The 22,206-nt window shown below is 43.1% G+C and overlaps 1 protein-coding gene across 1 annotated transcript in view; it reads right to left on the reverse strand.

Annotated features, from left to right (window-relative positions):
- Positions 1–22,206, reverse strand: part of LOC125368437 (sulfotransferase 2A1-like) — a 108,558-nt gene that overhangs the window by 25,671 nt on the left and 60,681 nt on the right. The window lies entirely within an intron of this gene.

Genomic DNA, 22,206 nt, shown 5'->3' on the forward strand with positions numbered 1-22,206 from the left:
AATCCATGAAGCATTATGCCTAGATTTCATGTCCCCAAATACCACCAAGGAGCCGTTTCTGATGCAAACTCATGAGAGTCTTTATTGCAATCTGGAGCCTGGACTCTCAACCAGCACCGACACATTGGATCTGGATTGAGAACCCTGATCCCCAGATAGGCAGGGTTTTTATTGTGATTACAACAGGGGCAGGGTATTTCCAACTTGGCAGATACTTGATTGGATGGCACTTAGCAAGCAAATCTTGTCCTATTTCTATTGGCTATCTACCCTCTCAGTTACCTATGTAGGCTTTGATAGCAGGAACTGGGCTTGATATCAGGAACTGACAACAAGTGGTCACGCAGCACTGATGCAGGGGGTGAATGCATGTGGTAGAGCAAGTCACAAATGGGTTTATCAAGCTGTTTACAGAAGCAGAATTTTGCGGTCAGGCTGACCTAGTACCAACTTTATTTTAACAATTGCCACCATGCTTTCCCATTACCATTAAGCAAGCTTGAGCGGGCTAAAACAATCCAGTACTCAATCATAAGTAAACCAACCCAACAGTTATCATGGCATTTCTACTACTATTATGGTTATTTCTATAGTCTAAGACTATGATCATTTTTTTTACTGTCTGTTATCATGGTTGCTACCTAGGTACAGAGGGAAACAAGGGCCTCCTATATTTTAAAATGTCAAACTACAAGAAACTAGTCTTACGGGTGGGGGTGCAGCCCTCTATCATGGACTCATCACCGGGGTTTAGAAGCTGTTATAATTTTTTTTTGTTTGTTTTGCTAGTCCTGGGGCTTGAACTCAGGGCCTGAGCACTGTCCCTGGCTTCTTTTTGCTCAAGGCTAGCACTCTATCACTTGAGCCACAGCGCCACTTCTCGCCTTTTCTATATATGTGGTGCTGAGACTTGAACCCAGGGCTTCATGTATACAAGGTGAGCACTTTACCACTAGGCCATATTCCTAGCCCTTAGAAGCTGTTATAATTTTAGAAATAAAACCTCCATTTAGTCACTCAGGTTCTCAGGTCAGCCTTTATAGAAGAAACCCTCACTGGATTCCAGTTTTCCCACTTTGGACTCCTTTGAACTGGAAGCGGTGGAGGCTGGGGGAGGCGGATAGGAACTCAACAGCGGCAAAGAAAAGTTTGCTTGATTACACGAGTCTCTTTATTCTTCCTGTCAAAGCACCTTGTGAGGCCTGGGAATGTGGCTTAGTGGTAGAGTGCTTGTCTACCATGCATGAAGCCCTGGGTTCGATTCCTCAGCAGCACATACACAGTAAAAGCCTGAGGTGGCGCTGTGGCTCTAGGAGGTAGAGTGCTAGTGTTAAACAAAAGCAAACCAGGGACAGGGCTGAGGCCCTGAGTCCCAATCTCCAGGACTGACAACAAACAAACCAACAAACAAATAAAAACACACAAAACACACAAAAATCCACTGTGTGAGCTGTGGAGGGCTGCATGGCCCACACAGGCATTGGGGGTGGTGTAATGGCGCCTCAAGGGAGACCAGGTGACCCAGAGGCCTCAGTAACTCAGCTTGCCCCTGGGACTGGAACGGATCCAGGGAGAAAATGAGGGTGTGTGAGAGATGACAAGTTCTCTGGAGGCTGAGGATTGGAGTTGGGAGAAGGGAATGGGAATGTGACTGGAGGTGGGGAAACTGAGTCAGGTGGCCTTAGCACCTGCTTATGACTGGGCAGTGGTGACAGGCCCAAAGAGGCAGTGACAGCGCAAACAGGAGACCAAGAAAGACAAGGCAAATCTCCTCCTGTTGTCTGTGAAGTATCCTCAGGGTCAGTGGTACCATGGGAGCACCTATGGTTGCCCCCATGCAGCGCACCAGGATAGTGCAAGTTCCTCCCAAAGGTGGAGGCGACTGGATACCCATTGTTGACGTTGTACTTTTGAACTTCTCCCTAGGCAACGTGCACACAGGAGTCCCTGTGCTGTGAGTGGCCAGGTCCTTGTTCCACAGAGGTGGCTGGTTTCCTTGTGTCACAACATTAGGACCTCCTCCCAAGGGTGGACGTACACCACAATTTCCTCCTCCATCTCCCTCTCATCCTCTTCCTCCCATTCCTCCTCCTCCACTCCTCTCCTTGTCCTCCCCCTCCTCTTTCTCCTCCTCTCCCCCCTCCTCCTCCTCTGAAGCTCACCTGCAGGTAGGGTGACAATGTCTTGTGGGGTACGGTCCAGGGTGTAAATCCTGCAATGCTCACAGGATGTGGAAAGGAGATTGTCCCAGTATCTTGTTCCCGCTGCTTTTTGTTGTTGTGGTTGTTAATGGCGGAGCTTGATCTCAGGGCCTGGGTGCTGCCTCTGAGGTCTTTTTCACTCAAGGCGAGCAGTCTACCATTTGGAGCCACAGCACCACTTCCGGTTTCCTGGTGGTTCACTGGAGAAAAGATTTTCAGTTCCTTTGCTGCCTGGGCTGTCTTTGTACCGCAATCCTCAGATCTCAGCCTCCTGAGTAGTTGGGATGGTAGTTGTGAGACACTGGTGCCTGTAGGTTGTTTTCTCTCTCGAGGAGTTAGAAGAACTGTCTTACTGTAGAAGTTGTGAAAATGTCATCATCCCCAGGCTCGGATGTGTTCGTAATGAATGGTGGAACATGATGGTGTTGAACCTTCTCGAAGCTCTTCGACGGCTTTCCTCCCTCTGCTGTCAACGGCTCTCCATCTGCAGAGCTTTGGAAAGCCAAGTGCAGTGGCCGTGTCCTGCAGCGGCCCTGCAGTGAGGAAGCAATAACATCAAAACCCTTTTAAAAAAATGTGTGTGATTGCCCTCACTGACAATGCCCAGAATGGCCAAAGTCCTGTAGGAGATAAGAGGACTGTGATGGCCAGGCACGTGGCAAGCAAATCAATACAGCGCCACTTCCAGCCTTTTCTGGTTATGTGGTAGTGAGGAATGGAACCTCAGGATTCAGGTATGCGAGGGAATCACTCTACCTCTAAGCCACATAACACTCCCACATCAGCAGGTTTCAGACCCATGTGGTGGAGCCAAGCAAGGATCTCACCTGCTCTTACCAAGGCGGGAATGATCAGGATGGTGACCTAGGGTCCCTTCCAGGTGACAGGGAGGCCATTTTGACAAACTTCTGAGCCCAAATGGGCTCTCCAGGTTGGACGGATGGGGTGGACCCGAGCTGGGCAGGGGCTGTGTCTCTCAGCTGGTTTCTGCACCTCCTGCTGACTTGCCTGTGAGTTCTGCAGACTGACACACGGAAGCATTATTAAGTTCACCTAAGGTGGGGGCCGGCCCTCACTGCCATGTATTTCCCAAGCTCTCCTGGTTGCTTCCTCTGAGTGGAGCTGGCTTGGATGGCAGGCTGGACCTGCAACAGTCAAATACTTTGAGGCCGCGCTGGTGTTGAGGCAGCTTCTCAGGCAGTGGCAGTGGCTACACAATTTCCTTTCACAGAATCCCTGTTGTGAGGCCCAATATACCAGGGCGGCAGCTTTGGTAACCAGATCTCCTCCTAGGAGGTTAGGGTGTCCTGGACAGACATAGTAGGCTTTGGCTTGAGACCATGTCTCATGAGTGCAGTGTCCACAATGAAGAGTGTCTGTACTGCTCATCACTGTTTGCCCGTGCCTATTTTAATCCATCCTGCCTGACTTTTCCAACAAATGACTTTGGTTCCTCCAAGGGGAGTTGATGGGAAGATCTATCTTCTGTGTCTGCTTCAAGTTAGGTATTTCTCTGTCCGGCCAGAGACCTGAAGTCTTGTCCTATCTGACCAATGGGTGACTTGGAAAATGCAGTCGTTGGATTGCCAGCACCAAATGTCTTTAAGACCATTTTTTTTTTGACCCCAAACTGGAAAGAAAGCCACACGAGAAATTAGGGAGAATAATAAGCCACAGAACTTATATAGGGAACAAAAAATGAATATCATCCACTGATTAGTACCACAAAGAAAAACCGTTAGGGAAAGAGCTGAGCGAAGGAAGCTAAGAGCAGAGTGAGGTTCAGCAGTTAACTTTTTAAATGCACAGATTTGTCCTTGGCTACGGTAGGGCAGTCAGTTTAGCACTCCTGTGTAAAAAAGCATTTTCCTGTCTGAGTGGGGAACCTGATCTTCAGTAACTCCACAACGCCTCACAGTGCACTGTGAAGGCTCATGCCCTATTGGAGTCAAACCTTTAAAAAAATACCTGCATGTAACACCAAGAAAGCATGCTCAGAACCTGCAGATATTCATTAAGACCTCTTTATGTGAGTAGTAGGCCCAAAGGGCTAGGTGTCCACAAGAGTGCTCTGATTTACTAACACTCCAGCCTTACCCTCCTTCCCTGACCAGATGAATTCATGTGTCTGGAGGCAGACCTCAAAACTCCTGTCAATTGGGCCTGGAGCAGACACAGGGGGCCGGGATTTTTGTTATTTTTTAATTACCCCCCCCCCCATTTCACAACCCTAGTATTTTACTATCCATTTTAACAAGTGGTTAGTAGGCAAGTGTATACATTTCTGCCCAGTTACTAAGTAGACAATTATGGCCATTACATAGGCATGCTTACAAACTGTTTTCCCATGACCTCTGTGTGCTAACTACTTTTGAAGGGCGGAGTGCCAGCCAGCGGATTCATACAGGACCCTATCCCATGCTCTCTTGCTCTTTTTTTTTCTTTTTTTGCCAGTCCTGGGCCTTGGACTCATGGCCTGAGCACTGTCCCTGGCTTCTTCCAGCTCAAGCCTAGCACTCTGCCACCTGAGCCACAGCGCCCCTTCTGGCCGTTTTCCATATATGTGGTGCTTGGGAATCGAATTGAGAGCTTCATGTGTAGGAGGCAAGTGCTCTTGCCAGTAGGCCACATTCGCAGCCCATCCCATGCTCTCTTATCAGCAGTTTCTTCCAACTGCCTCTGAAGGATCCCCTGCAGTCAGGACCAGCTTTGTACTAGGAGTGTCTTCTACTTACTCAAATAATGCTCCAGCTGGCTTTTTGTTGGGGGGAGGGCAGGCCTTGGCCTTGAACTTTGGCCCCTGGGTGCTGCCTGAGCTCTGCTCCTCAAGGGGAGTACTCTTATCACTTCAGCCACAGTACCACTTCCTATTTTTTAGTGGGTACTGGGAGATAGGGTCTCACGGGGATTTTCTGCTTGGCTGGCTTTGAACTGCAATCCTCAAATCTCAGCCTTCTGTAGGTAGGAGTAGAGGGATGAGCCACGAGCGCCTGCCTGGTTGTCATTTTGCTTGTTGCTAGGATGATGTTTCCCAGTTGGCCACATCCCCCATTAGAGGGGGGAGAACAATTCAAATGAGTATTTGCCCAAAAATCCCCTTTAGTTTCCATTGAAGGAACAAGGAGTGTTGAAACAGCAATGGATTAAAGGATGGAGATCATTTTTGGCTTCCTGTAGCACTTCAGGATACTAATTAAGATAGAAACTATTGCAACTAAGTTGAACCTTTGTGATTACAAGGAATAATGCAGGAAACTGGTGCTGTGTTGAAGCCATCTCACATCCTTGGGAAACAGACACTTTAGAGAGCAAGACTATAGTGTTTGCGTTAAAAGGTGTTCATTGGAAAGACCTCAACATGAACAAATACCTAAGTGAATATTGGTAGTCTTAATTTCCCCCTTTCTCCACTTTGAAGAAACCATTTAGGAAAATTAGTATTCCCCATTTTTTTCCCCCCAGAGGAAGCCATTTTTATCTCCTTGCAATGTCTTTCTTTACTAACTTCCTTTGCTTTACATTCCTGTTGCTTTATTTATTTACTCTTTTGATTGTCCCGGGTGTTGAAATCAGGGTTTGGACACTGTCCTTGATTTTCTTTTTGCTCAAGGCTAGCAGTCTACCACATGAGCCCCAGCACCACTTCCAACCTTTTCTGTTTATTAGGTACTGAGGACTCAAAACCAGGGTTTCATGCAAGCTAGACAAGCAATCTGCCATTAAGCCATATTCTCAGCCTCCTTTTGCTTTAATTTGCATTTAAGCTGACTGCAGGGGCCCCTGTGCCCCGGGTGCTCTTCTGACCAGCGGGAGAGGCAAGGAAGTGCGCCCCGCTAAGGGTAAGCCCAGAATAGGTAATGAGCCACTAGTCGCCCGCACGCAGCCCAACCCAACCTTTTGCCGGAGGTTAGGTAGTCAGACAACTTGAGAGAAGTTCAAGACCACGCTCTGTTTATTGGTGGGAACCCGATTTTAAATATGGGCAATGGCGACAGGAAGAGGAGGGGTGTAACGTACCTAGCCAGGGGCTAAGATTGGTGGTCGGAGCTGTCAGCCAAGGGCGGAAGGCCATGGGACCTCCCTAAGGGGAGGCTTAAGTCTAGGTCACTACCAGCAGGACTGATCCCAGGTTATGGCTGGCAGCAATCTTGCTGCATGTGGACATAAGGCTGGAAGGCGGGGCCAGAAAGAGCTACCTTTTGGGTTCTGGACTAGAAGGCAGGCAGGGCTAGCTGGGATCCCTCTTCTGTGAGGCGGTGCAACAGTTACACACCTCCAGGGTGCGAACAGGCAGGGCCAGTTGATGCTCCCCACAGCTGACCATTGGTAAACCTTTAGAAAAGTTAATATTAAAGAAGTGTAATTATCCTTTGAAAAGTTGGTTAAGGGATCCCGAGGAAGACGGCGGAGGAGCAGCAGAGCCCTAGCTGAGCTCCCTCTGACATCGCAGTTTTCTCACCCCATAGAAACTTTTACCCCTAGAAAGACAGCCAAAGTAAGTTCTAACAGTACAGGGATTCTGACCAGGGAGGAAAAATTGACTTTGCTGGTCTGAAAACACAGATTTGAGCTCCGGGCGGCGTCCCGCCGCTGCGCCAGTGCCGGCACCGGTGCAGCGCCCGGCACAGCAACCCACACTCCAAGCAGCTAAAGAGAGAAATACTCCAGACGGTGGCTGAGCACGGACGACCTGACATCGCAGAGACAGCGTGAGTACCCCACAAAATATATTCTCACTCGTGCCCACAGACCAGCTTCTGGAAGGCATCCCTGTCCCCACCGCCATAGCAAAGCGCCATCTTTGCCACTGGCATAGGGTCAGACCAGATTGGAACTGAATCGGGCCTGGGGAAAGTGAGGTCAAAAAAGCCATCTTTGAAAAGGGCAGGAGGGCCAGAGTCAGTGTGAGCCAGCTCCGCCTAGGGGATCGCCCCCTGCCCTGGCGGGAGGTGAGTCCTGGGCCGGGGCTTAGCCAGAGGTGCCCGTCCTGCCCGCCGGAATTTCTAAATTTAAAGCAAAAGCTGCGAGCAGCTACCGGCGGCACGGAAACCCCAGAGGGAAGAACAAACAGTTCCTGGGACAGCTAAACGGTCCCGTCACAGAGGAAGTCCAATTCCCAGCCCAAAACGGAGCTGCATTCCATAGCCATCTAAGCCAAGGAGGCCGCCTCCCTCAGGCAAGCAACTCTCAGCCGAACTAAACCAGCCAGAGGTGCCCCGCCCTGCTGAGTCCACAGCCTATTCAAATCCAGATATCAAAGGCAGCGGCCCCACAGCAGATAGAGGAGCCACAGTTCCTGAGACTGCTCATGTCCCCATCTGCAGAGGACGCCAAGGCCCACCTGCAAGCTGTGCGAACCTCAGAGACCCAGGATTGCACCAACAGGGGAGAAGGGTCAGAACAGATCCATCCCTTGCAAACTGAAATCAAGTCAAACCAGCCAATCAGGAAAATAGACTGCAACCCATTGCAGGGAAACCAGAGACTGGGGAGAAACCACCCAAACAACGAGAACTCCAATTTTTTTTTTCTTTTTCTTATTCTTTTCAAACATTTTTTTTAAAGCTTTTTTTTTAAAATTTTCTTTTTAGTTTTTTCACATCTGAAACATCATTGGTTGTTTTTTTTTTTATTTGTTTGTTTGTTTTCCATTTTTACCGGTTTGTTTTATCAAGTTTTTTTTGTTTGTTTATTTGTTTGGGTTGTTACTTTTCTGTTTTTTTTTTCCTTTTTGTTTACTTTTTCTTCTTTTTAAAATTTTTCTCTGTTTTGTGTATCTGTCTTCCAGTATTTTTACTTTATTTCTCTCTTTGCGTTCTCTTTCTTTAAAAATTACTTTCCTATGAATAACACCTCCACTCTTTTCTGCTAACTCTCCAGTGTCTGTAATTTTAACCTTGTTCTTTCTACTGATTCTACTCTTCTCCAAATTTCGACGTCACTGAAACTAAGTCAAAATCACCACCACCCCCCCAATACATTTTAATCTATTCTCTTTACTACCTCCAACTTACCCTCCTGACTTACTGCCTGGACCTCCAGGTTCCATTGAGTCCTGGTTATTGGATAGAGGGTATCCCAGCTTAATACGAGTGAATCAAAGGGGTTAATAGAGAAAGCCAGTCCTAAAAGAACTTAATATAAAAACAAGAATTGCATATAGGGTTGTAATAGTAAATAAGTAACTACTGAATACAGGGCCCAGGATCGGTTGTTATATTGAAATTGTATTCTTTAGGAACACCAAATCTAACTTTATAGACAGGTATACAAGTTATCTGTATATAATTGTGAACTGGTAAGATTTACACAACAGTGCTTGGTAAGGGCTGCCTTGGGTCTTAAAAGGTGCTCACAGGTGCTGGTAGACTGGCATTCCAATTCAAATGGGCAGAAGAAACACAAGAAAGATGGCAAACAATGAAGCCTTATCCCCCACTCAAAACAAGCAGGAAGCAGAGCAATCAATCAAAAACATAGAAGAGAACCCCCAAAATGCTCTAAAAAGTCTACTGATAAACATGGTAAAGGAAAAGTTTGAATCTCTTCAGTCAATTATGTTAGAGCGTGAGGAGGCAAAGCAAAAATTAATGGAGAATTTCATGGCATCCACAAATAGAAAGATAAATGAGCTTCAAGAGTCAAATGAAAAGATAGCTACCCAGCTTAAAGATTTGAGAGACAACACTCAAAACCAAATTAATGAAGTTAATGAAGTAAAGAAGTCCATACAGGACCTAAGAAATGACATGGAAATCATCAGGAAAGACCAGTCAGAAGGAAATGAGATTCGAAATCAAGTAGCTAGCCTACAGTCCCGACTAACTGAAGCAGAGGATCAAATCTCAGGAGCTGAAGATTCCTTAGATTTTATGGAGAAAGATCAAAAATCAAAACAAATCCAGTCCAATCAACAAAACAGATCGCTACAGGAGATTCAAGACACGATCAGGAAGCCCAATTTAAGGATAATAGGTATTGAGGAAAACTTGGAGAAAGAGGTTAATGGCATAGGCAACCTATTTAACAGAATATTAGCTGAGAACTTCCCAAATATCCAGAAGGAAAGGCCTATACAGATACAAGAAGCATTTAGAACCCAAATCGACCAGACCAGAATAGGACATCCCACCGACACATTGTGATCAAAACAGCTTCAGCAGAGTGCAAGGAAAAAATACTCAAAGCTGTTAGGGCAAAGAAAACAATCACATATAAAGGAAAAGCAATCAGAATTACCCCAGACTTCTCAGCAGAGACCATGAAAGCAAGGAGAGCCTGGAATGAAGTATACCAAACTCTAAATAAAAATAACTACCAACCAAGAATTCTGTACCCAGCCAAACTCTCCTTCATAGCCGAAGGTCAAATAAAAGTCTTCCACAATAAGGAAAAACTGAAACAATATATCTCCACCAAACCAGCTTTACACAAAATCCTTAAAGATGTACTATACAGGGAAAATAATCAAGATCCCAACACAGACAGAGAAATGAACCCTAGTTAGTAAACATCAGATCAAGAAATGGGAAGACACAGCTTTAAACAAGATAGTGATAATGAAAGGAACAAACGATCATCTCTCAATCCTAACTGTCAACATTAATGGACTTAATTCTCCAATCAAACGACATAGGCTCATGAGTTGGATCAAAAATCAGGATCCTTCTTTCTGCTGCCTCCAAGAGACACATCTATCCAGCAAAAGTAAACATCTTCTAAAAGTGAAAGGCTGGAAACAAATCTATCAAGCAAATGGCCCCCATAAGCAGGCTGGAGTTGCAATCCTAGTATCAGACAAAATTGACTTCAAATTAAAAAAGGTAAGAAGAGACAAAGAAGGCTACTACATACTAGTAAAAGGATCTCTCCTACAGGAAGAAATAACCACCCTAAATATCTACACACCAAATGCAGGAGCACCCAACTTCATCAAACAAACACTACTGGCTCTAAAAACACTCATAGACCCAAACACATTGATAGTTGGGGACTTTAACACTCCACTATCACCTCTGGACAGATCAACACGCCAAAAACTGAACAAAGAAACCACAGAACTAAACAATTGCATAGACCAACTAGACTTAATCGACATCTACAGAATATTCTACCCAGCAAGGACAGAATACACATTCTTCTCTTCAGCACATGGAACATTCTCCAAAATAGATCACATCTTAGGGCACAAAGAAAATCTGTACAAATTCAGAAGTATCAAAACCATTCCCTGCAATCTCTCAGACCACAATGGAATAAAGTTAGAGCTCAACTCAACGAGCCACCACAGAAATTGCTACAATTCATGGATACTAAACAACACACTGCTGAACCATTAGAGGGTCATTGAAGAAATTAAAACGAAAATTCAAATGATTATGGAATTCAACCACGTTGAGGACACAAAGTACCAGCTCCTTTGGGACACAGCAAAGGCAGTACTTAGAGGAAAATTTATATCTCTGAGTGCATACATCAACAAACTGGAGAAACAGCAACTCAATAATTTAAGGAAGAACCTTAATTTCCTTGAGAGAGAACAACAAGCCAAACCCCAAATCAATAGACGGAAGCAAATAATTAAAATCAAATCAGAATTAAATCAATTAGAGATGAAAAAAACCATCAAAAGAATCAACAAAACAAAGAATTGGTTCTTTGAAAAAATCAACAAGATAGACAGACCCCTGGCAAACCTGACCAAAAAACAAAGGCAGCACACTCAAATAAACAAGATAAGAGATAAAACAGGTAACATCACCACAGAAATAACCGAAATTCAGAAAATAATAAGGGACTGTTTTGCAAACCTTTATGCCAACGAATTTGAGAAGTTGGAAGAAATGGATGATTTCCTAGAAAAAATTCATATCCCCAAACTGAACCATGAAGATTTAAACCTCCTAAACAGACCCATATCCAGTATTGAAATAGAAATGGCAATAAATGATCTGCCATCCAATAAAAGCCCAGGTCCAGACGGACTCACTGCAGAATTCTACAAGACCTTCAAAACAGAACTCACACCAATATTTCTCAAACTCTTCAATGAAATTGAAAGAGAATGTTCACTACCAGACTCATTCTATGAAGCCAGTATAACCTTCATCCCAAAACCAGGCAGAGACTCATCACGGAAAGAGGACTACAGACCGATCTCCCTGATGAACATAGATGCAAAAATTCTTAACAAAATTCTGGCCAATCGACTTCAACAAGTCATCAAAAAAATCATACACCACGATCAAACTGGATTCATCCCAGGGATGCAAAGTTGGTTTAATATATGCAAGTCAATTAATGTAATCCACCACATCAACCGGAGCAAGATAAAGAACCACATGGTTTTATCTCTGGATGCGGAAAAAGCGTTTGATAAAATCCAGCACCCATTTATGCTAAAAGCCCTGGAAAAACTGGGATTCCAGGGAACTTTCCTGAATATAATCAAGACAGTTTATGACAAACCAACAGCAAGCATAACTCTAAATGGTGAAAAACTAAAGCCATTCCCTTTAAAATCAGGAACAAGGCAGGGATGTCCACTCTCTCCCCTGCTCTTCAACATAGTACTAGAATTCCTAGCCAGAGCAATCAGGCAAGAAGAAAATATAAAGGGGATCCAAGTAGGTAAAGATGAAGTTAAACTCTCTCTCTTCGCAGATGACATGATCCTATACCTAAAGAATCCCATGCACTCTACCCCCAAGCTACTAGAGCTGATCCAAAACTTTGGCAAAGTTGCAGGATATAAAATAAACCTTCAAAAATCAACGGCCTTTCTCTATGCTAACGACCCAAAGACCGAGGCTGAAATCATGAAAGCAACGCCCTTTGCAATAGCCCCCCAAAACATAAAATACCTAGGAATAACCTTAACCAAAAAAGTGAAAGACCTCTTTGAGGAGAACTTTAAAACCTTGAAAAACGAAATTAAGTCAGAACTAAGGAAATGGAAAAACCTCCCATGCTCCTGGATTGGGAGGATTAATATAATCAAAATGGCAATATTGCCAAAGGCTATCTACAAATTCAATGCAATACCCATTAATATCCCAACACCATTTTTTGATGAAATAGAGGAAGCAATCCAGAAATTCATATGGAATAATAAAAGACCTAGAATAGCAAAAAACCATCCTAAGCAGAAAGAACAGTGCTGGGGGAATTACAATACCCAACTTCAAGTTGTATTATAAAGCTATAGTAATAAAAACACCTTGGTATTGGCACCGGAACAGGCCTGAAGACCAATCGAACAGAATTGAAGACCTGGGAATGAACCCACAGAACTATGCCTATTTAATATTTGATAAAGGGGCTAAAACAATAGTTTGGAAGAAAGATAGCCTCTTTAACAAATTGTGCTGGAAAAACTGGCTCAACACATGCAACAAACTAAAACTAGATCCATATATATCACCCTGCACCAAAATCAATTCCAAATGGATTAAAGACCTCGAAATCAAAACAGACACCCTGAAAACACTAAAGGAAGAAGTAGGAGAAACACTTGGGCTCCTTGGACAGAACTTCCTTAACAAAGACCCTGAAAGGCTACAAATCAAAGAAAGGTTGGACAAATGGGACTGCATCAAACTGCAGAGCTTCTGCACGGCAAAGGACATAGCTCACAAGATAAACAGAAATCCCACGGACTGGGAGAAGATCTTTACCGGCCATTCAACGGACAAAGGCCTCATATCTAAAATATATGCAGAACTAAAAAAATTACCTTCCTCCAAAACAAAACCGCAAAGAACTAATAGCCCGCTCATCAAGTGGGCTAAAGTCCTACAAAGAGACTTCTCTGATGAGGAAATGAGAATGGCCAAGAGACATACGAAAAAGTGCTCTACATCACTGGCCATAAAAGAAATGCAAATCAAAACAACATTGAGATTCCATCTCACCCCAGTAAGAATGTCATACATCAAGAAAACTAACAATAACAATTGTTGGAGGGTTGTGGCCAAAAGGGAACCCTACTTCATTGTTGGTGGGAATGTAAACTGGTTCAGCCACTCTGGCAAGCAGTATGGAGATTCCTCAGAAGGCTAAATATAGAACTCCCCTATGACCCAGCAACCCCACTTTTGGGTATTTATCCAAAAAAACCACAAACAAAATCACAGTAAAGCCACCCGCACAACAATGTTCATTGCAGCGCAATTTGTCATAGCGAGAATCTGGAACCAACCCAGATGCCCCTCCGTAGACGAATGGATCAGAAAAATGTGGTACATATACACAATGGAATTTTATGCCTCTATCAGAAAGAATGACATTGCCCCATTTATAAGAAAATGGAAGGACTTGGAAAAAATTATACTAAGTGAAGTGAGCCAGACCCAAAGAAACATGGACTCTATGGTCTCCCTTATTGGGAATAATTAGCACAGGATTAGGCAAGCCACAGCAGAGGATCACAAGAGCCCAATAGCTATACCGTAATGATCACATAAGATGTAGCTAAGTGAAATGAACTCCATTTTATGGAAATGATGGTTATATCACAGTTGTAACTACTTTCAACATCCCATGTGTATCTGTAGTTTATACTGTTGATGATGTTCATGTATCACCTTCTTGGATTGTACCTACACTATCTCTGCAACCTTACCTGAGTATATTGAAAACCATGTATACTGGTATTAGAATTAGGAAATTGAGAAGGAATACAAAAATTGAGAGACAAAGGGTAAATTAAGAGAAACAACAACAAAAGCAATACTTGCAAAACTGTATGGTGTAAGCGAACTGAACACCTCAGGGGGGGAAAGGGGGAGGGGGGAGGGGGGTATGAGGGACAAGGTAACAAACAGTACAAGAAATGTATCCAATGCCTAATGTATGAAACTATAACCTCTCTGTACATCAGTTTTATAATTAAAAAAAAAGAAAAGTTGGTTAATACTCAAATAGTTTCAGTCCACATATTTACCTTTTTTCTTGCACTGTGCTTATTGTTTCTTTTTTTTTGGTATGAAATACTAGATTATTTTGAACACATTTACACACACATATACATACACGCATGCACACACACACACTTGTGCACAAAAGTCTTAAACTTGTCTTAGGCTTTAAAAATGAATATTGGCAATGAGTATTCTGGAACTTCAGTAACAAGAGATACTTTTTGCCCATAGAAATATAGAACCATATGGTCAGTGTTAATAAAAAATCTCCTTAAAAACAAATCCTTTTGCCATTCAACAAACAGATAACGAATACCTCAATGTTTTGGCAAATTTTGGTAGCAAAGCACATGAGCATTTTAATGGATTGTCAATTATTTCTTAGATGGGCCTCAGTCTCCAGTGCCTGGGAAGAGACAACATTTGCTAGTAAGGCCCATTAGTATATGAATTCATCTCTGAATACTTTCTGGATGGAGGAGGAGTAGACTTGGTGGAAGAGTGAGGGGTCACGTGAAACTAAACCCTTAAGGTATCACATGGCCCACCTGTGTCACCCAATTTAAGGGCAGAACTCATTACATACCAAATTCCATACTACCCAGGTTAACTTGGGGGTCAAAGGAGCCTTGGCTTGACCAGCCAACCACAAGTTGGGTCAGTATCCTTTCGGAAACTTTTACCCCATGGTAATCTGAAAATCCCAATTTAAATTGATCCTATATACACTGGAGGGGGATACACGTAGAACTTTGGCTCCTCCCCTCATAGGGATGTCTAAAGAATAAAGAACAATGACACAGACAACAAGGATCCATATTTCATCCTGGTACCAATTCTTATGAAAACAGAATGAGTAAGTGCAGAATACAAGGTAGCAGCCTGTTAGAAGTTATCAACGCCAGAGTGGGCGGGGGGCGGGAGGGGAACAATGATAGGATTAATGACTTCCTTACCAACAAAAGGCAAAGTTGAGCAGCCAATAACCAGGATTTGAATAGGCCCTGGCCTGGCTCCTTGGCCTGGGGGAAATTGATGCAAATGACCTCACACATAGGGTGGAAGCCATGGTGTCTCTAAAGCTAGGAGACATTGATCTTTCTTGGGCCACTCTCAGCTTCCTGAGAGTAAGGGAATGGCATTCCAATTCTCTTTGGCAGACCTCATGGCTGTGCATTTACAGGTTCCCACAGTTGGGTCCTGAATATTGCCATGATCTTGTGGCAGAATCACAGGGAGCTTGAGAGTTCAAGAAGTATTGCAAGTTCCTGGCATAGGCCCGGCAAGTACAGTAACCTATTGTGTGTGATTCAGACATGCCCACTGCCTGGGAGTGGGACTTCACCTCCATCATCAGGAGGCCAAGATGTCTCTAGTTACACCTGATTGCCTATCATCCACCGTATTGCCAAGCTGGTGGCAGTTAGAGCCAGTATTCTTCTTTCAGGTTAATTCTAGAAGGTGGATAATAGCAAGTTTGGACTTGACTTTCTAAAACCCTGCTGATGGTGAGTCGTTGACAGAGGAGAGAGGAAAGTGATTGCAGACCTTCTAGAAGGCTCAGCAATGACATCTTCACCATTCATTCCTAACAAAATTGAACTTGGTTTTTACAGCCTATACAGACAGTTCTAATTAATATATATGTATATGTATATGTATGTATGTATGTATGTATGTATATATATATGTATATATGTATATATATATTTACTTATTTATTGTCAAAGTGATGTATAGAGGGGTTACAGGTTCATAGGTAAGGCCACTTCTAATTCTTATGAGAAGGCAAAACCAGCTGGGGCCTGGGGGCTCACGTCTGTACCTCCAGCTACTCAGTGACTGAAACATAATGCACGCTTTACCTATATACTGAAAACAAGCAAAACCCAGTTGTATTGATTTTTATAAGGTTTTAACACATAAAATACATATATATTTATATACATATATGTATGTTTATGCAATTATAAGTATATGATGTATGTTTTAGTTCTTAGGTTTTTTAAAATTGTTTCTGTTACGTTTGACCAATGTAGCCATTACATTAAAATGTATCATGTAAATATAAAAACATCCCATTAAATCCCTCACAAACTAAACATACATCTTACCTAAGACCAAGCCATACATTCCTGAGCATCTGCCCAAAACAATGCTGTGATGGATATTATAAAGGCATCTGCACATCTATGTTCACTGCTGCACTATTCACAATAGCCAAGATATCAAAATCGCCCATGTGTCCCAAAGTAGATGAGTGGAAGCCAAAAAAGTGGTACCTATACACAGTGGAATTTTACATAGCTTCTAGAAAGAATAAAGTTATGTCATTTGCAGAGAAAAGGATGGAAGTAGAACAAAGCTTGTTAACTGAAGAAAACCACATTAAGAGACACTAAGGGCTCATGTTTTGTCCCATATGTGGATATTGATCTAAAACCCAGGCTGGGAATGTGGCTTAGTGGTAGAGTGCTTGCCTAGCATGCACAAAGCCCTGGGTTCAATTCCTCAGCACCACATACACAGAAAAAGCCCAGAAGGGGCACTGTGGCTCAACTATAAAGCCCTAAGCTTGAGCAAAAAAAAAGTCAGGGGCAGTGCTCAGGGCCTGAGTCCCAAGTCCCAGGACTGGCAAAAAAAGATAAAAAAACAGTAGGACATGATAAAATATACAGGATTCTAGATTCACCCAGTGAGACCAAAAGAGTATACTTTTAGGAGAGAAACACAAAGGCACAATGACTATGTGCTCTTTATATTTAGATAGAATAAAAGAGCCATGGAAATAAACTTTAGGATATGGAAACGAGAGATCTCTTTCAATTTTTTTAATTAAAATTTTATTTGCTGGTTTTTCAATCATCTTTACATTATGGTTGGGGTATTTGTGGGTATCTATGAGAGGTTGAGGGTGTTAAGGGCTAACCTGAGAACCTGAGTGACTAAATATAAGTTTCAGTGTTAAAATTAAAACAGCTTCTAAACCCTGGTGATGACTCCATGATAGAGGGATGCACCCCAACCCGTGAGACTAGTTTCTTGTAGTTTGACATTTAAAAATATAGGAAGCCCTTGTTCCCCTCTGTACCTAGGTAGCAACCAGGGTAACAGACAGTAAAGGAAATGATCATAGGCATAGACTATAGAAATAACCATAATAGTATTAAAAATGCCATGGTAACTGTTGTTTTGGTTTACTTATGATTGAGTACTGGATTGTTTTAGCCCGCTCAAGCTTGCTTAGTGGTAATGGGAAAGCATGGTGGCAATTGTTAAAATAAAGTTGGTCCTAGGTCAGCCTGACCGCAATATTCTGCTTCTGTAAAGGCTTCCTTAACCCATTTGTGACTTGCTCTACCACATGCATTAACCTGCTGCATCAGTGCTACTTGACCACTTGTCAGTTCCTGATATCAAGACTAATTCCTGTTATCAAAGCCGAAATAGATAACTGAAAAGGTAGATAGATAATAGAAATAGAAGACTTTTTTACTAAATGCCATCCAATCAAGTATCTACCAAGTTGGAAATACCCTGCCCCTGTTGTAATCACAATAAGGACCCTGCCTATCTGAAGATCGGGGCTCTCAATCCAGATCCACTGCATCAGTGATGGTTGAGAGTACAGGCTCGAGCTTGCAATAAAGACTCTCATGCGTTTGCATTGGAATAGGCTCCATGGTGGTCTCTGGAGACCAGAAACCTAGACATAACAGGGGGAAGTGAATAAGTGAAGCAGTGGAGATCACTGGATATGCATGAAATGAACTATGCAACTTGTGGGTGGAGATGAGAGGGAGTGATGGAGAGAGCTAGGGAAGGCAAGATACGGGATAGCAAATTGTTGGGAGCCGAGCTAGCAGCTAACCTCATCCTGACCTCTGGCTGTGCTGTTATCACAAGGAATGCGGTAAGATTTGGCTTTATTGACAGCCAGCACTTACCAAGATGTTTTACTGTGTCCATAGGTGCCTGGTTTATGTTTACCATTCAGCCTTGTCTTGTTTTATTGCCTCCTATTATTTACCGACCTAAAAGCTTTCTTATTTTCTTAAACTTTGGTAACCCTATGCCTGGTTCTCAAACTGCATAAAAGCTGGATGTTAAGAATAAACGGGGCTGCAGTCTTGAGTTACATTCTCGAGGTGCAGACCTCCCGAACCCCATCTTTTGTCTCTTGTCTTCTTTTTTCTCTCATCTATCCTTCTTTTTCTTTAGTCCTCGTCCCCTCAATCAGCATTCCTTTCCGCTGCCGGCTGGCTCCGGCATGTGGCGCCCGAACAGGGACCTGAAAACCTGGGACGAAGGCAGAGGACCCCCGCTAGGTAAGAGGACATCTGATAACTTGGGAAGGAGAGCAGGAGAGAGTACGGAAAAATATCGTCAGATGGGAGTAAAATATAATGGGACAAAGTAACAAAGCCCTTAAAGTAGCAAGCCCTTAAAGGGACGCTTCATGGGGGGGGGGGGCGTGAAAGTGGGGCAAAGTCAATTGGAACGTTTCTTTCACTTCATTGAGGAAATATGCCCCTGGTTCCCAGAGGAAGGAACCACTAGTTTAGAAGCTTGGCAAAAAGTAGGAAAAATGATTCAGGGACATTATGACACCAAAGGCCCTTAAAAAAACCCCAGTGGACGTTTTTACTCTTTGGAACCTGGTCAGAGATTGCTTAGATCCTAGACATGAACAGATTAAATTCAATCAGTCAATTGGAGAAACTGAACCGGGACCTGATGAGAGTTGCCCAGCCCTGGGAGCATATGCTGCTGCCCGGGAAGAGCTGAGGAAATTAATAAGATCTGAACCTGATGGGCTAGTTAATAAGGAAGACTCAGATGGCTCAGATGCTGAGGAAAAAATATATAATGAGCCTACTAAAGATAGATTGACCCATGTTGAGAATATGTTGAAATCAGTTATAGCTCTATTGTCACAGCTTTATCCAGAACAAGAAACTCCTTTCAAGGTAGATACTGGTGAGCCCCCACCGACAGTCCTGGCAGAGTTACAGCTCTCCTAGGTGCAGGCTGCTCGCAGTGGGGAGGGACCTGAGGCTAGGGAAATGCTAACACCACCAAGTTAACTTCTATGAGCGCTCAGGCAGATGAAGTTCTCTCTGTTTCTTCTTCTGCCTCCCTCTAAACTCTGCCTGCCTGCCTTTGACATAGGATGGGTATTGATATTTGCTTAACATCTGCTTTGAAAGACTCACAGAAAGGTTTTCTATTCTTGTTATTGATGTTAAGTTTGGAGACTCAGTTAAATTCTGCTTGTTTGGCTAAATCATGAGTTTTCTCTAGCATTGAACACATAGTCGACAATAGGATTGGTTGGAGTGGAAGCCTGCCCATCCCCCAGGTGACAGGCATGCCAAATTCCTGGAGGCAGGGCAGAGACTTGGAGTCTCCAGCTCCAGGTAAGATGCCCCCACTCTAAACTCTGTGACTATGGCCTTGCATTTCAAAGGTGCCTTGCAATTCAAATGCTGGAAGATGAAGGTGTCTGACTGTGAGCTCACTGTCTGTGTTCATGTCCTGTCTCCCATAAGCTCCCCTTGGGAGCTAAACTGGTTTCTCAAAATGTGGTTTCTCGGGTAATCTGTGAAAATTTTGGTTTGCTGAAAAGGTTTTTTGTCTTCTAACTAACTACGTGGTTTTAGAATATAGGCAAAATAATATCATTTGCCACTGGAATTCCAGAAAACTTACATGGCCAATTAATGAGCAATTCTAAGTGCGCCCCAAAGCTTGTGCATTGTCTGTATGTGTATGTCTGTCTGTCTATGTCTATGTGTTGGTAAAACTTAAAAACAAAACAAAAAACAGGTTTTAAACCCAAACTGATCATGTTTGGAAGCAAACAAATGTGTCTAAGAAAAACTCCAAAAGGTTCTAATATACAGCACATGATATAAGTACAATGATGTAAAACCAGTGTGTTATTCTTTATGTCTATCTATGCTAAGAGTCAAGTGTACGTCTAATCCTGACAATTCTTTGGTACAGACTAAGATTTTGCTTCTCCATTTTTTTTTCTTCTTTGTTCGCTGTGCTCTCATAAACTCTTTAAGATCAAGGGACCAGAGTCATTTTGGAACAACTGTACAAAAGTGACTGTTAACCTACATTTTCCTGACCCCAAATTAACATTTTTCTTTATAGGATGCAGGTTGACATGTGTGCTAGCTGAGTGGACTGCGGCAGTATGTGGCTACAGAGAGCCGCCTCCACATTCAGCTCCAAACTGCCTGGTTTGCTCAGGCATCTAGGAGTCCTGTGAGGATTTTGACAGGCCCAGGCTGTCAAAGGCTACTACCCTGGCTCTGCCTGCCCCAAGTTGGGTCTATAGCAGGCCTATCATGACAGAGTTGCAACCGAGACTTATTCCAATGTTAAAAGCATTAGAGTTGTGCTTGGCGACTACAGGGTTGCATTGGGGTAGCATTGGTGTCTTCTCCCTCCATGACTCACAAACTGTCCTGGCTGCTACGGAGAGCAGACTTGGTTGACCTTCAATCTGTGTGGATTTTGTGACTAGAAAGATGGTTAAAGGCCCAAGCCTTCTAAAATCTGTTTTAAAATGCCCTTAACCAGTCTGTGTAGAAATTTACAGGCAACAAGCAGGAAATGTGACAGCCTATCCAGGGAACTCTGAGATGCTACTACAGCCTTATCCAGATGCAAGCCATCTCTCCTGCTGGCCTGCTAATTTTGGATGGAAGATACAGCCACTCGAGATCCACTGAAGCTGAGACTTTTATTGTTATTCATTTGTTTTCTCTTTCACGTGCCAGTAAGGTAAGGTTAAATAATATGATTTGATTTAATGGCACATGGATCCCATTCAGTCTGCTGTTCTTTAAGTGTTACAGCAAAACTCTGGCAACTATTTGTTAGTCAATTCTTAACAACGTACAGGTAAACTCTACTCCTTTTGTTCTCCTGTTGCTTTAATTGGAAATAAAAAGGGCTTTTATGGCTAAGACTCCTTGGAGAGTTCAAAGCCAGTCCAGGCAGAGAAAAATAAAAATCCCTCTTGGTCATATTTGAGGTCTTTATTATTTTACTAGTCAGAAATTGCAGATTAAAACTCCTCATTTACGTACTTTGCATGATTTTCAAAAATTTCTGGAAGATATTAATTGGCTTTGCCCTTATCTTAAATTATCCACAGCTGAATTAAAACCCTTATTTGATCAGTTAAAGGGGAACCCTGACCCTACATCTCCCAGAGACGACAACTGAAGCAGCTGAAGCTTTAAACATAGTAAATTCTGCTATCTCTTCCCAACATGTAAACTATATTGATTACTCAGCCCCTTGGGAAGCTTATATTTTAACTACACCTCATTCTCCTCTGGCAGAAGGGACCTCTTTTATGGCTTTCCTTGGCTGCTACTCTCTCAAAAGTGTTAACTCCCTATTATGAATTGGTGGCCACTTTAGTCCATATGTGCCGTGTGGAATCTTGTAAGTATATCGGACGAGATCCACATGTAATTTATATCCCTTATAATTTACAACAGCAAGAATGGCTTTGTATTCATTGTGATTCCTGGGCCATTGCTTGGGCCAATTTTATAGGTACAATTTCACATCATTATCTCTCCAACAAATTACTTCATTTTGCCTCTTCTTATACTTTTATATTTCCTCGGGTTGTATCTCTGTCACCTCGCTCTATGGCTGCCTTGGTGTTTACAGATGGATCTTCTAATGGAACGGCAGCTCTTACTATTGATGGTGAAATTAAATCTTGGGATACTGGTCTTTCTTCTGCCCAGGAAGTTGAACTTCAAACAGTTTTACAGTCCCTTACACTTTTGCCTACTAAAGCTTTCAATTTATATTCTGATAGTCATTATGTTGTTCAAGCCCTTCAGGTTATTGAAACTGTTCCCTTTCTTGGAACAGTTAATTCCACTATCCGAACTTTCTTTCTCCAGATACAACTTCTTCTTCGCTCTCACACCTGTCCATGGCTGGGACAGATTTGGGGGGATCTGAGGACTCACTCAGAGGGAAAAACAGATTCTCAGAGGCATGGTTAGCAGGTCCTATGGCATCCCCTCAACTGTACC

The sequence above is a fragment of the Perognathus longimembris genome, chromosome 20 (genome assembly GCF_023159225.1).
Source record: "Perognathus longimembris pacificus isolate PPM17 chromosome 20, ASM2315922v1, whole genome shotgun sequence".
NCBI classification, from domain to species: domain Eukaryota; kingdom Metazoa; phylum Chordata; class Mammalia; order Rodentia; family Heteromyidae; genus Perognathus; species Perognathus longimembris.